Below are 13,751 nucleotides of genomic sequence, written 5' to 3'. Positions count from 1 at the left end.
CAATTTCATGTGGTTCATTGGCTTAAGAATTGAGAACGGAAGAGGGAATCTTGAATTTATATCCCTGTAGTGTCAAGAAATCTGCAACGAGATCCAAACCAAATACTATCTTGTAAGTGAGTCCAAGCAGACATAAAAGTATGATCTATTACAGAAAAGAGTTGAAATTGAGGAAAAGATAATCAAGATTAAAAAGGACAGACCACCTCTGGAACTCCCTCCCTAAAGAAATGAAGTTGGCCCCCTCCCTCCTCTCCTTTAAAAAAACAACTGAAGTCCTACTTCTGCTCACTAGCATATGGAGAGGAGGAGGAATAGCTGGTAGAGAGATCACTGCCAGGCCTCTGGTTGAGAACTATTTGTATTTGGGCTTTCCTGGGTCACACCAGCACAATGACCTTATTTGACTACATAACCAACCCACACCATTTTGTGAAACGTTGCTGGCTGTTGTACACTAATATGGATGTTTTGTTTAGATTTATGTTATTATAGAATTTTGTCTGATTACACGTAGTTTAATTTATTGATGTCAGGTTTAATTTACTGATGTTAGGTCTTAATTTGATGTTAGGCTTTAATGTTACTTTCATATGTGGGGGTTTTCTGGGATTTTATGTTAGTATTGTGTGTTTTATGTAGGCATTGAATGTTTGCCATTGTTATGCTGGAATCTGCCCTGAGTCCCCTCATGGAGATAGGGTGGAATACAAATGAAGTTTATTATTGTTGTTTTTATTGTTATTGTTATTGTTATTATTATTATTATTATTATTATTATTATTATTATTATTACTGTTTTTAAGAAATTTGAAAGAAAAGCACATATACATGCCTGTGTATGTCAGAAATTGTTATTCATGATATTACTAAAGAATAAATGATAATTTAAGAATGTATTGATGAATATTCCCTTGCAGGTATGGTTGCACCCAGATGTCCTCCATCCCATCCCCACCCCTATTTATAATCTTTAGCTTCAGATATACAGAGTGGCCTTTCACTATCTATTATTTCCAGGAATACTGCCAATGAAATCTCATTTCCATCAGACAACAAGCATTTTTCCTTGCTGCAATTCAGGTCAGGGGACTACTAAAGCAAACAGAATAAGGCCCATTAAAAGGTAAGAGAGCTGAATACATAACCCTGTCAGATGTAGGGATCAAAATGGCTCATAACATAAATGCTTTACAAATAGAGCTCGAGTGCACCTGAGCTGCATGGTAAGGGAAAAAAGCTGCAGGTTGGCGTGAGGGTCCCAACATTTCTCAGAACGGCTCGGTGCCAGTTCTGCCTTGATGGGCTGCTTTCCTCATGTTTCCTCTTCTTCTTTCTTTTGTAGGCATTTAGGTGTACACATTAGGAACAAACTGGAGTCAGATGGGAGGATCAGCTCCCTTCTTTTTTCACAGCAGGCCACAAAATGGCAGGACGATAGAGCCTTCTGTTGGGTTGACATATTTATACTGTCCCACGCAAGTGGATCCGTTCCACACAGTGGGTGATTTGACTCATCAAAGAATAGACCTTCTCTTTTTAAAGGCCAAGTAGCAGTTGTATTGAGAATCCATCAAAAACAGCAGTACACACTTTCCTCTCCCCATTCCAGGAACTGTCACTGTTTAAATGACAATTTCTATTTGGAGGCTGGATTCCAACAGCTCTTCCTTTTGATTCACAGCTTTCACACAGCAAGGGTTGATGAACTTCAGCCTGGCATGTGCATATTAAGACGGCATTTCTTTTTTGACAAAAGCTTTTATCACAGTTCTTCTGGAGCCACAGTGATGGTTCAAAACAACTAAACTCAAGATGTTTTTAATGTTCTAGAGAGTGTTTGCAAAGCAAAGCTGACCATAAAAACGCTTGTTTTTCTTGATACATCAAAACAAACAGGCAGTTAAAATAACAATAGAATTAAAATATCTCCTACTAAAAGGAATGAATGTAATTTTTCCTATCAAATTTGAGCATTCATTTTCTATTACTATTTCATCATCAATGTGTAGTAACATTGGCAGCAGTTATATTTATGACTAACCCTCAAAATGTAATATCTGGACGTACACAATATAAGGATTAAAGGATAAATATGGAGTGTGCTAAAAACTTCCCCCATTCATATTACATTGCGGCCTTGAAATATGACAGAAACATTGAGAGAACATTGAGAGTCTATGTCATGTATCAAACACCAGGCTGATCCATGACAGTGTACTAGAAAGAGGCAACATAGAGAAAAGGAACCTGACAAAAATATGATAACAAAACCTCTATGAATGCATTCTCCACAGCTACAAGACAACAGAAAAGACAATCCTATTGAATCAGACCATAATTAAATCTTAAAAGTAATAACATGCCTCCATTGGTTACAGATTACATTGCTTTAATTTTCATGTTTCTGTCACTATTGGCAGAATGATAATGTAACTGTTTGTGTTTGTGTTTTGCATGTGTGTGTGTGATGTAAATTTTATATAATCCCAAGCAAGAGAAGGCACTGTGTAGAATGTACAAATTTACATCAGAGTCACTGAATCTATGCCATGGTTAACAATTATCTGCAGTAGGAAAGTGAACTAGAAATAAAAGAAAGGGAAGCATGAAAGAGGTTTTGATCTAGTGAATGATGTAATCAGCTATGATCTTCCATTGAGTAACAAGGAAATAAAATATTTCAATGCATCTTTTTGCATCACAGGAACACATAATTTTGGCCTTCCTTTAATTTTAGTTTCAAACCTAAACAATATGGTTGGAAAGAAACAGTCTGATTGATTTGCCCATGACATTTCTCTCCCTGATGTTGTCCTTTTGCCCTTTCCTTTCAAACCCTGTCATTTCTGTGATGCCACATGCGTGCCCCACCTTAAATATACCGGATCAAAAGATTTAGCTTATTTTCAGAAACATCTTTCTTTAATCATATGGCTTGCAGAAAGGCTCTGTTTTCTCCTTGCTGGCTATATAAATATACACAGAGAGAGAGAGAAAAGAAAGGAGAACTGAAACACTTTTCATACTCATACACCCATATGGTAAATCAAAAATTCAGCACCAGATCGAAGACAACTAGTGTAATAGATTTAGTAGCTCCATCCAATTTTTTGCCTCAGGTTATCGAATCACTAGACAGTTTAATCTAGAGCACGTTATGTATCTAATACAACCAAGAGTTAAAGGTCCATTTTTTACTCTGGTACATATTATTTGACATTATGCCTATATCTTTTCTCAAACAAGCTACATCCTTTATTTATTAAAATTCTCAAATATAAACTTTGCAACCTCGTAAGTCCTTCTCTTTTTCAAGAAGTCAGAGTCAGCAGATAGAAGAGCAGGCCTGGGTATTTGTAAAACAATCCTGCTTTTGTCATTTGCAAAACAGACACACAATGGGTCTTTTAAGCTACAGAGAGAAGTACATGGAAATAAAACCATTCAAGCAATTGGCCAACCCCCCCCCCCACCCCAAATAAATAAAATACACATCATTAAGAAGTGTCCACACTACCACCTTGTGGAATCTTCTTGCAAGAACAACACCTGCTTGTTTTTTTACTAAAAAAAAAAGTTATCCCCCCCCCCACTCCTTATGTAGACTGAAAATTACCACAGCACCTGAGCAGATAAGCATTGTCCTATTGTCTATTGGTCTTGAGAATAACAATGATACAAAGGCCAGAAATAGAGACAATTGAGTTGGTTTTATTTTTCCTTCTTTTCCTTAAAATAATGTATAGTCATCTTCTTGAACAGCGAGGAGCACAATTAATCAGTCACAGAAGGCATGCTTGTGTTGCTGCACTAGTAAAATCTTTACGGCAAAATGGAAACCAATAAACCACAACGCGTAGATTCTCTAATAACCAGAAAACCAGTTGGTGATGGAGAGAGAACAGGAAAGAAAAGAAATCCAGTTCTTTTGAGTTTCATGCATCGGATAAGATGAAAGGCACATCTCAAGGTGGATATTCATAACCTCTGGGACTTACTGTCTTGTAACTGGCTCAAGTGAGCCCTGAGGCATAAACCTAACAGGGCCACTAAACTGTTGCTGGGAAGGGGGAGGAGGAAACGTTCACATCTTCACTTTATTTTACCCTTGGGTTGCATCTGCAGCACCAGTTTTCATCACCTGGCAAATAGTTGGAAAATACAGGGTGGGTTGGGAAGGAATGGACAGAGAAGCAGCAACTTAGCTTGAAAAAGATGTGATACTGTTGGAGGAGTGTGGTGGAGGCTCCTTCTTTGGAGGCTTTTAAACAGAGGCTGAATGGCCATCTGTCGAGGGTGCTTTGAATACGATTTTCCTGCTTCTTGGCAGCGGATTGCACTGGATGCCCATGAGGTCTCTTCCAACTCTGTGATTCTATGATTCTATGCTGCAAAGTGGAGGCATGGTGAGAAAGGTTGTCCCCTTTCTAGATTGAGCATCCATTATCTGAAATTGTAAAATCCCCCAAATTGTGCACATTGTTAGCTGAGCCAGATACACCTTTGCTTTTTGGGAGTTCAGTAGTACACAAACTTTGTTTTGTGCACAAAACTGGATAAGTATAGTGTATAAAATGACCTTCAGGCTATATTTGTAAGGTGTTTGTGTGTGGGGGGGGGGGGGGCACAAATGAATTTTGCATTTCAATTGGGGTTCCATCTTCATGATCTCTCATTAAGTATATGCAAATATTCCAAAATCCAGGAATGGCAATAAGAAATCCCCAAACCCATCTGGTCCCAAGCATTTTGGATAAGGGATACTCAACCTGCAAAGGTGCCTAAGAGCTATCTGGTGCCAGAGAAGCCAGAGAGTTGAACCTGACAGGCTGCAAGGGAAAAGGAAGGGGAACTGCAGCGGCAGAAGCTTCCTCTTGTGCCAAAGAGGAGCAGCCTGTGGAAGGGACCTGTCTGCATCAGAAACTTCCAAGTGCCTGCAGTGGCTGGTCAGAGGAGGGGGTGGCTGCCCTTCTCCCTCTCCAAATTCACACATTAGGTTATCCCTCATATTTTCTTGTATGCCACCTTATCCACCAGGGAGGATCCCCTCCCTTGGTTAAGAGAAGGGCAGCCCTGAAGGCAAACAAGTTAGGGAAGGGTGTCCCCCTTTTGAGTGTCTGTGGATGGGGGACAGGCCATCATTCACTGAGCCCTGCAGAGTGAAAAGAGAAGGGGGGTGATAGCAAAGGAAGGCAGCTGCAGTGCAGAGGAGGAGGGGTGAGGGGGAGGTCTAAGAGAGCAGAGGCAGCCCCTAGATGCTGGGATACCACATGGTGAAAGCGGGGGGGGGGATCAGTGGTGGGTTTCTTAACTTTCTAACAGAGTTGGCTGCTTTGGATCATCTCAAACAATGGGAGGGGGTGACTTCACTTCCCTTTCCCCAATCAAAAGATTCAGAGATCTGTGAACCATCAAACCATGACACAGAGATATCATATCATCTACCCCTCCCTGGCAACCCATGCTTGGGAAAGAGAGGGGGGCACTTCTCCCTCTGTGGTATTTTATTTTTCCCTTCATAGAAAGGATCAGCCATGAACCCACCCCAGGGCCAGGCTTGGAATCGGTCACGTGCCTGACCACCCCCCAGAATTGGAGATGGATGCACAAAACCACAAGCAGCGGCAGTAGGCGGCAGCCTCTTGAAAGTCTTGGAGATTGGCTTCATGACGCCTCCAGAGAAGCCTTCTCTTTCCCCTCCCCAACCAAAAAAAAAAAAAACCCTCTACCAAACCATCGCTTTCCTCCGACAAAGGGGGCCTCAAAGCTCAACGTGCCTCTTTTGCCAGTCAACAACAACACCTCCTTTTGCCGTTGCCAACTAAAATCCCATGAGGTCCCTGGTCGTTTGCACAATTCTCCCCGGCTTTGCAGGGAAAACTGCTTCGCGTTCACCACACACTGCAGATATCAAAACCGCCCCCACTCCATCTCTCTCTCTCTCTCTCTCTCTCTCTCTCTCCCCCCCCCCCGCTTTTCTGTTTATTTGTCCCTGAGGCAGAGCTACTTTGTAAACACCTCACACCGAGCTTCCCTCCTGCTTTCCCCCTTTTCCTCCCGCCTCCAAGGAAGCCTTTCCAAATAGCCGACTGCACCAAAGTGATCCCCTCCCCCGCTTCCCTTTTGCTCTCAGCTCCTAATCGCCCTAATAGCGGTTCAGTGATAAAAGAGGTGTAGATGCGTGTGCGCGTGTATATCGAGAAAGACATGGCAAATCGCCTGTAATGGTGGAAAAAGAAGGGGGGAAAGAGAGAGAGAAAAAAAGAGAGAGAGAGAAAGAGAGAGACGCAATCTCCCCCCCCCCTTCCACACATATCCCTCAAATTAAAGGGTGGATAAGCGGGGGGGGGGGGGAGAGATCCCTCTCCAAAAAGGCGCAGAGAGAGAGAGAGGACTGCAGCAGAGCTGTCCCTTTCCAGAGGACCAGCTGCAAATCCGGGGGTGGAGGTGGGGAGAGGGGGAGGGTGGTTGGAAGGGCAGCGATCTCTGTTGCCTACCTTGCAGCTCTGGGATCCGGAGGATTCCTCCCGGAGGGCTCCAGAGAGATCACCCGACCCGGCTCTCAAGCAGCTCAGCTCCGGTCCAGCCCCCCGCGCCCCTCTCCTTGGGGGAAATCCAATCCCGGCGCGGCGGCGTGTTTCCCCCTTTCCCTCTCTCCTTCGCCCAAAGGAATGCAACAGCCTCTCTCCAAAAGAAGAAGAAGAGGAAGGAAGCAGAAGCGGCGAGGAAGAAGGCGAGCGAGCGAGCGAGCGAGCCAGCCCCCGGGAAGCACCAGCCGCGACCCCAGGTTGGAAGGCACCCGGTGCTTTGGCTTGGCAATGACCTACATTCGAGCTGGGAGGGGGCGAGGGCCAAACCGCGTCTCGGCGGGTCCGGGGGAGGAGGAGCCCAAGCCAAGGTTCCTGGCCCGGCCGAGGCGGAGAAGAGACGGCGAGCGATCGGCGAGGGAAAGCGAGATGGCAGCGGCAGCAGCGGAGGGTCCAGGCTGTTCCCGGCTCTCTCCTCCTGCGATTGGACCAAACGGAATGAAATTTACAAAGCCGGCAGCCAATAGATCTCCGCAGCCTGTCCCATCACTCCAGCGAGCCGCGCTCCATCGCCAGCCCGACGCGCCCAGGAGCATCGCCAGCCCAGGCAGCCCCGAGGAGGAAGAGGAGGAGGAGGAGGAGGAAGAAGAAGAAGAGGAGGAGGTGGAGGAGGAGGAAGGGGAGGACGGAGAGGAAGAGGAGGCGCCCGGCCGCCCCGAGCCCCGCCGGAGGAACAGGTGGACGCCCGACGCAAGCAGAGAGGGGCTTTCCCCTGCCTTAACGCACAAAGGCACCCGAGGAAGGAGGCTCCCCCTGCCAAGCCCCTGCCTCTTTCCGCCCCACCATCGCTCCTTGCTTACTTCCACGCACGCCGATCACCCTTTCCTGCCCAACTTGAGAGAGGCACAAAACGGTGGGCAGTCTAGCATCTATTCTATTCTGCTGGGTCTGGAGTCTTAGGCTCCTGGATGAGTCGCTCTCATCCCTCCCCTGCATTCCGCTTCCGACACACACACACAGTTTTCTAGTTTAAATGATTAGCATGTTTCCATTCGCTTTTATACCAAAATCTATACAACCTCAACCTTGAGATTTGGACCATGGCTGTGATGGAAAGTGGCAAGAACAGCAGTGGAATCTTAGCTCTCATCCCTCTCGTTCACTCCTCTTCCGCCCCTCAACGACACCACACACACACACACACACACAGAGCGTTTCCTACTTTGAGTGCATAGCATGTTTAGATTCACTTTTATTCAAAAATCTATCCCACCCCAACCTTGAGATTTGGACCATGGCTGTGATGGAAAGTGGCAAGAACAGCAGTGGAATCTTAGCTCTCATCCCTCTCGTTCACTCCTCTTCCGCCCCTCAACGACACCACACACACACACACACACACAGAGCGTTTCCTACTTTGAGTGCATAGCATGTTTAGATTCACTTTTATTCAAAAATCTATCCCACCCCAACCTTGAGATTTGGACCATGGCTGTGATGGAAAGTGGCAGGAACAGCAGTGGAATCCAGTTTTGAAACCTCTCTGACCTTTTTTTAGTTATTAGGTATTATTTATTTATTTATTTATTTATTTTGAACATTTATACCCCATCCTTCTTAACCTCCAAAGACAGACTCAGGACAGCTATTAGATGCTAACACAATATAATAACAATATAAAATACAATTAGCATACATTAAAAATAGTTACAAATATACATTAAAGCAGTTTGCCAGTTCTAATCGTCATCCAAATCAGTCCATTGCAGTCCACTAAAACCTTATCTTCACCAGTAAATCAGACTATTCTTAATTCCACAGCCAGGATTTGAGTTTCTTCTGGAAGATCAGGAAGGATGGGGCAGATCTAATCTCATAAGGGAGGTAGATCCACAGCCAAGGGCCACCACAGAGAAGGCCCTGTCTCTCGTCCCCACCAAACACAACTGCGATGGCAGTGGGACTGAGAGCAGGGCCTCACCGCATGATCTTAAGATCCTTGGTGGTTCACAGTGGGAGATACATTCGGACAGGTAAATTGGGCCACAACAATTCAGGGCTTTATAGGTCAAGACCAGCACTTTGAATTGTGCCTGGAAGCTAGTTGGCAGCCAGTGGAGCTGGCGTAACAGGGGAGTTGTATGCTCCCTGTACCCTGCTCCCATGAGCAATTCCATTTATATCATTGTTTCACAACCTCTCTAATACCACTACCCCTTAATACAGTTCCTCATGTTGTGCTGACCCCCAACCAAAAAAAAACTATTTTTGTTGCTACTTCATAACAGTCATTTTGCTTCTTCATGTAAATATCTGATATGCAGGATGTATTTTCATTCACTGCACCAAATTTGGCACAAATACCCAATACGCCCAAATCTGAATACTGGTGAGGTTGCGAGGGGGGACTGATTTTGTCATTTGGAAGTTGTAGTTGCTGGGATTTATAGTTCACCTACAATCCAAGCGCATTCTGAACCCCACCAATGATGGAATTGAACCAGCCTTGACACACAGAACTCCCATGATGAACAGAAAATACTGAAAAGATTTAGTAGGCACTGACGTTTAGTTTTGTGGCTGAAGTGCACCTACACCCAGAGAGCTCTGTGGATTCAAGCAATGATGGATTTCGACCAAACTTGGCACAAATACTCAACATGCCCAAATGTAAACACTTGTGGAGTTTGGGGAAAATAGACCTTGAAATCTGGGAGTTGGAGTTGCTGCGATTTATAATTCACCTACAATCAAAGATGAAGTACTTTGGCCACATCATGAGAAGATAGGAAAGCTTAGAGAAGACAATGATGCTGGGGAAAATGGAAGGAAAAAGGAAGAGGGACTGACCAAGGGCAAGATGGATGGATGGCATCCTTGAAGTGACTGGCTTGACTCTGAAAGAACTGGAGGTGGTGACGGTCGACAGGGTGCTCTGGCGTGGGCTGGTCAATGAGGTCATGAAGAGTCGGAAGTGACTAAAGGAATAAACAAACAATCAAAGTGCTTTCTGAAACCTACCATTGATAGAATTCAGGACAAACTTCCCACACAGAACCCCATGACCAACAGAAAATACTGTGTTTTCTGATAGTCTCTGGCAACCCTTCTGACACCCCTTCGCGACCCTCCCCAGGGGTCCCAACCCCCAGATTGAGAAAGGCTGATTTATATCCTGCCTTGGAAGCCCAGGAAGTTTACTCACAAATTCAAATAAAATACAACTAAGTCGCTTGCTAATAAATAGTAAAATAGTAAAATTATAATACAGGTTGGATATTCCTTATCTGAAATGTTTAGGACCTATAGTATTTTAGTTTTGGGATACCCCCCTCCAGATTTTGGAATACCTATATTGCATATAGTTACATAATGAGATAGGCACATAGATTTATGAGACCACAAGGGCCACCGAGTCCAACCCCCTGCTAGATATAATCAGATATCCTCAAGATGGGACCCAAGTCTAAGCCCCAAATTCATTTATGTTTCATATACACATAATAATAATAACTTTATTCTTATATGCCACCATCATCTCCCCGAAGGCACTTGGGGTGGCTTACATATGGGACAAAATACCCACAAAACATAGAAGCAAAACAATCAATTAAAGCAAAAAGACAATTAAAATAAGAACAAAGTAAAATATAACAATCCAAATAAATCCACATAGTCTGGTGGTAACTTTATGCAATATGTTTAATTACTTTGTGGCCAAAACAAAGTATGTGTACAACCATCATAAGACAGGAAAGAGGGTGTATGGTATAGGGTAGTGTGATACTTCTCATATAGGTATTCAATTTATCCACATTTCACATAAGTATACTCTTAACATGGTAAGTGGTATATCTCACACAATTTTACTCCAAACTTGATAAGATTCTCAAGTGTAACCAAGGTTTCAAATGAGGTTAATAATGCATACTTAACATAAAGCTATACATATAGGTCACGCTTACTCTAATTTTACAGTCCAGTAGTAGTAGTAGTAGTAGTTTTGGTTCTGTAGAACAAATGAAGTCCAAAAATGGTCTTATTGCTGTCTTAAATTTGTTCTTAAGTCTTCATAGAGTCAACAAACAGATTAATGTACACATAAATGTTCAAATTCTTCATATGATTGAAGTTGACGTGGACAATTTTGGGATTTTGAAAGATTTTGGATTAAGAAACTCCAAATAAGGAGTGTTCAACCTTTAGTAAAAATAAAAAGACTTAATTTATCTTGTTGCAAACAGAACTAAGTTTAGTTCATTTAAACACAGCAATGACAATATAATGCAGTACCACTTCCATAGAAACCAATAAGAGTAAAATGTCTCTTCAAATAAATAATAAATAATCTGCTGGCAAAAGAAAAGTAGTGGGCACTTCAAACTCCCTTGGAAAGAACTTTGACGTCATAGAGCAGCTATCAAAAAGATCCTCTTTCACAACATATGTCTATTGTCTATAACTATGGTAGGATCCTTTCACAAGGATCTCAGAACACAAGTTCATTCTGGATGACACAGGCCTTCCTGTTAGATCTGTTCTTTGGCACTACAAGGTCATATGTGCTTTCCTGGTAATAATAACTCTTATACATATTTGTAACATTACTATCGTTCCCATATATTCCAATTGGTCAAGTGAAGGCTAGTGAATGTGGTTGTGCGAGACAGTTGTCATTAGTGCATATGCTAACAAAAACACCACAGCAAACAACCTGGTTCTCAAAGTGGGGTGATATCAACACCAGGGACACCCACCATATCCCATATCGTTAAGTGTGTATCACATTGTGCCAAGGAAACAAGGATTTTCTATTCTTCACATTGTGTCTTGCTTCTTTCTAGCCCCTTAGAGCATAGGCTCCTCTTTTTCCTGTGTGAAGCCTGGAGAACAAAAACAGTATTTTCCATGAATGGTTGAGGCATTGCTTGCAAGGGAGTAAATAGGCCATGCCCGTTGATTTGAAATCATAGAAGAGAAAATGTTTGCATATCTGCCCACATAGTATTTCACTTGGAACATGGAGTTACCTTGAGAGCATTAGAGTTTGGTTCTAGGATACCTCATGGATGCCAAAATCTGTGGATGTTCAGATACTAGTATATGCAATGGCATTGTAAAATGGTGTGTCCCTTGTATAAAATGACAAAATTAAGGTTTGCTTTATACACACACACACACACACACACACACACACATGTATGTCATGGATGGTTGAACCTATGTATACAGAATCTGAGAAAACAAAGGTGTGTACTAGGCCTGTTTGATCAAGAAAAAATTTGTTTCTAAATTCGATTCTTAATTGGGGTGTTTTTTTGTTTCGATATTTAAAATATTTACAAAACTTTCAAAAAAAATGTTTTGTTATTTACGAATTTTCGTAAATATTTACAAAACATTTTAGAAACAAATTTTTTCTTGATCAAACAGGCCTATGTAGGGCAAATAGACATAATGTTTGTGTGCTGGGGAGGGACTGGGCTGGCATGGCTGCAAATCCTGTTTCTTGCCATGGGAAAGGCAAATTGCTTCTGCTGCAGTGGCCCATCCAAGGCCCAGAGAAGAGGCCTGCCTTCCTGGCTCTCTCCCTGCGAGGCCCGGCCAGCCTTGCTTCCCCTCCCATTTGCGCCAAGCCCTTCCCTGCTGGGTAGAGGGGCCCCTCCTCACCTTCTCCTTCTTCAGCTTGTAGGGCATCCCGGACCGTGAAGGGCTGCCTGTGGCCCCGCGCTGGGCCTTTCTCTTGTCTCTCGCCCGCTTCTCCTCCTCCTCCTCGCCGCCGCCTCCCTCCTCCTCCTCCTCCTCCTCCCGGAAGTGCCCTCTTCCTCCTCCTCCTCCTCCTCCCACCTGTGTTGCAGGAAGTGCGGGGAGGAGGAGGAGGAGGAAGAGGGCAAAGGAGCGCGCGCACGATCCGATCCGCTCCGGCTGCTGCGCCCTCCTCCTCCTCCTCCTCCCCCCCGCACTTCCTGCAACACAGGTGGGAGGAGGAGGAGGAGGAGGAGGGCGCAGCAGCCGGAGCGGATCGGATCGCGCACGCGCTCCTGTGCCCTCTTCCTCCTCCTCCTCCTCCTCCCACCTGTGTTGCAGGAAGTGCGGGGAGGAGGAGGAGGAGGAAGAGGGCACAGGAGCGCGCGCACGATCCGATCCGCTCCGGCTGCTGCGCCCTCCTCCTCCTCCTCCTCCCCCCCGCACTTCCTGCAACACAGGTGGGAGGAGGAGGAGGAGGAGGAGGAGGGCGCAGCAGCCGGAGCGGATCAGATCGCGCGCGCGCTCCTGTGCCCTCTTCCTCCTCCTCCTCCTCCTCCCACCTGTGTTGCAGGAAGTGCGGGGAGGAGGAGGAGGAGGAGGAGGAAGAGGGCACAGGAGCGCGCGCACGATCTGATCCGCTCCGGCTGCTGCGCCCTCCTCCTCCTCCTCCTCCCCCCCCGCACTTCCTGCAACACAGGTGGGAGGAGGAGGAGGAGGAGGAGGAGGGCGCAGCAGCCGGAGCGGATCAGATCGCGCGCGCGCTCCTGTGCCCTCTTCCTCCTCCTCCTCCTCCTCCCACCTGTGTTGCAGGAAGTGCGGGGAGGAGGAGGAGGAGGAAGAGGGCACAGGAGCGCGCGCGTGATCCGATCCGCTCCGGCTGCTGCGCGATCCGATCCGCTCCTCCTCCTCGCGCCGCCCCTTCGCCCCGCCCGCCCCATTTACTGCTGGGGTGCTTGGGAGCGCCGGATTGGCTCCCAGCACTGCAGCACAGCGACAGCAGCCTCCATCCCATTAACGAGCGGAGCTTCAGCTCGTAAAAAAAATGGGGCTGCTGCTTCGATATTTTCAAACCCTTCCGGGTTTGAAAATATGTTTTGATATCGCTTCGGATATGCAAAAAATAACAATTTAAATACGAAATAACGAATTAACGAAACGAAACCGACAGGCCTAGTGTGTACATATGTATATGTGTGTATACATATATTACAGAGGGTGCTACTGCATAGATATCTGAGAGAAGTAGATAGGACTTTATCCTCACAAGACATAATGGGAGAGTGCATATTGTCGCAGCAAATTCGCTGCAGTTCTTTGTTTAGCAACAAGCCAACCTCCTTTTTCAGCAGAAGCATTCCCCCTCTGGTTAAGGAGCAGACAAGCACAACTTGTATCTTTTGTAGAAAACATTATTCAGTAGTGTTTACAAAAGTCTAGCAGATATTCTTGACTCTCTTCAGCCCTTCTTTCCAA

The 13,751-nt window shown here is 45.0% G+C and overlaps 1 protein-coding gene across 5 annotated transcripts in view; it reads right to left on the bottom strand.

Moving 5' to 3' along the window:
- NLGN4X (neuroligin 4 X-linked) overlaps nucleotides 1–7,692 on the bottom strand; it is a 265,484-nt gene extending 257,792 nt beyond the window's left edge. For 3 of the 5 annotated variants that reach the window (XM_060769899.2, XM_060769904.2, XM_060769902.2), the window contains exon 1: nucleotides 6,501–7,340. The gene's annotated coding sequence lies outside the window, so the exon portion shown is untranslated. Of the gene's footprint in view, nucleotides 1–6,500; nucleotides 7,341–7,390; nucleotides 7,536–7,609 lie in introns of those variants that run through there. The other 2 variants (XM_060769901.2, XM_060769900.2) reach the window with 2 other exon arrangements.
- Between the last annotated feature and the right edge of the window lie 6,059 nt (nucleotides 7,693–13,751).

Source organism: Anolis sagrei, chromosome 3 (genome assembly GCF_037176765.1).
Source record: "Anolis sagrei isolate rAnoSag1 chromosome 3, rAnoSag1.mat, whole genome shotgun sequence".
NCBI lineage: Eukaryota > Metazoa > Chordata > Lepidosauria > Squamata > Dactyloidae > Anolis > Anolis sagrei.
Note: the sequence above shows the minus strand (reverse complement) of the source record. Positions and strands in the feature narration are given on the sequence as shown.